Consider the following 2,161-nt stretch of genomic DNA (forward strand, 5'->3'; position numbering starts at 1 on the left):
AAGACGCAACTATCACAGTCCTCATCTCTACAATTTGACCACATTGTATTAACTCATATTTATCAACTACTTTCACTACTTATTCCATATTTCCTTTGTCATCAGCAGGTACCTCAGCTGGTCATAGTTTTTTGTCTGGTAAGGTAACCCAAACCCAAACTTTATGTCATTAGTAGTCCTGCCTGAATTGGGTTGTTAAAGTTTCCCATTGACTGTAACACAGGACATAGCACTAGGAGGTACCCTAAGGGATCTTCCTGTATTCTAGACACACTCTTCCATTGTGTAGTAGCAACCCATTTCCCCCTTGGTAATCCTGATAGGTCACCCCAGTCAGTAATGTAACCCCCTTTGCCTGTTATTTCAGAGGTATGAATTACCCAAAGTGGCCAGGTAACAGTGCCAACTTCTGGTTCAGTGAAATTATTGTTGTTATCTCCTGGTGGAAGCATTTCTCTCTTTAGAACTGGGACCTCTAGACCAACAGACCATAAGGTTATTGGGAAGAGAAGCAACAATTTTGCTAGTGGATCACTAGGAGTAATAGTGGGGAGAGCCATTCCCATTTCCACCCTTTCTTTCTTGGGCCTGTGAATGCTGTCTATGGAAGAAACAATATCATATATTGGAAAATGATTTAGAGCATCCTGGAGGATCTTTCCCCAGTCCAACAAGGTATTGCCACCTAGCTAGCAGTGAAACTGAGTCTTCAAAAAGGCTATTTCACTGTTCTCTCATGATAGCTGCTTTGTGATGATAAGGGATATGCTAAGACCAGGTAATTCCATGAACATTGGCCAATTGCCATACTTAACTTTCTGTGAAGTGCGTTTCTCAATCAGAAGAGAAACACCATGATGGTGCTTTGTGAAATACCATGATGGTGGATAAGATATTCTGTGAGTCCATGGATGGTAGTTTTGGCAGAAGCATTGTGTACATGAAAGGAAAATTCATATCCAGAGTAAATGTCTATTCCAGTTAGATATATTTCCAGCCCTATGACAATTACTGATACCTACAATTACCAGTTTTAAAAGTAAAGAAAAGTTATAGATAAGCAAGGATAGGAAGCTAGAATGAAAGCTGTGATACTAGATTAGTTGGAGACATTATATATACTCATGTTTATATATTGCACAATAAAATAAATAATATGATGTTGGATTACTATCCAAAGTATAAAAAAAAGCATAGATCAGTTCATACATAAATATAAGTAAATACTGCCCCCTCCAGAAGGAAAATCTTAATCTCTACTCCCCTTGAGCATGGGCTAGACTTAGTAACTCACACCCAAAGAAAAAGGTGTGGAAAGGGGGAAAATCACACTTTACGGTGGAAAAATCTGGCAAACACTTACTTGATCAAATGATCAAGGTTAATATCATTAGTGATTAGTAACGATGACCTCATGTAACCCCTGATATAATGTGTTAATAAAGAACTTCACTTTTTCATTATTCTTCATAAACTCCCAGAACACTGAACTAATCAGTGAACTACTCTTCAAATCTTGTCAGGTAAGGTCATGAAAAACAAGGAAAGATTGAGCAACTGTCACAGACTGAAGGAAACTAAGTAGACCTGGTGACTAAATGCATTGTGGTAACCTGGAATGGACCCAGGAACAACAACAACCAAGGCATAAGTGTAATAACTAATGAAATCCAGTAGTGTAGAGTCTAGTTAATAGTAATGTTCCAATGCTGTTTTCTTAGTTTTGGTAAATGCAGTATTATTATAACATGTTGACTTTAGAGGAAGCTGGATGAAAAGTATATGGAAACTCTCCATATTATCTTTGAAACTTTCCTGGAAATCTAAAATTATTCCAAAATAAAAAATTTATTTTTAGAAACCAGAAGGTGTAAAAACAGAAGCATATGCAAGTGAATCAGAGGAAGCATAGATTTTCTTTAAAAATTTACTTTGGGGGCCGGCCCGATGGCGCACTGGATAGTGCGCCGCTTGGGAAGCACGGCGGCGCTCCCGCCCGAGGGTTCGGATCCCACATACAGACCGGTTCCCGCTCACTGGCTGAGCGAGGCGCGGGAGCAACACCGAGGGCTGCGATCCCGTTGCCGGTCCCCGGTCCGGTACGGGGGCAACACTGAGGGTTGCGATCCGTTGCCGGACACGGAAAAAGACAAAAAAAGAC

The sequence above is a fragment of the Galeopterus variegatus genome, unplaced genomic scaffold (genome assembly GCF_000696425.1).
Source record: "Galeopterus variegatus unplaced genomic scaffold, G_variegatus-3.0.2 Scaffold1528, whole genome shotgun sequence".
Classification (NCBI taxonomy): Eukaryota; Metazoa; Chordata; class Mammalia; order Dermoptera; family Cynocephalidae; genus Galeopterus; species Galeopterus variegatus.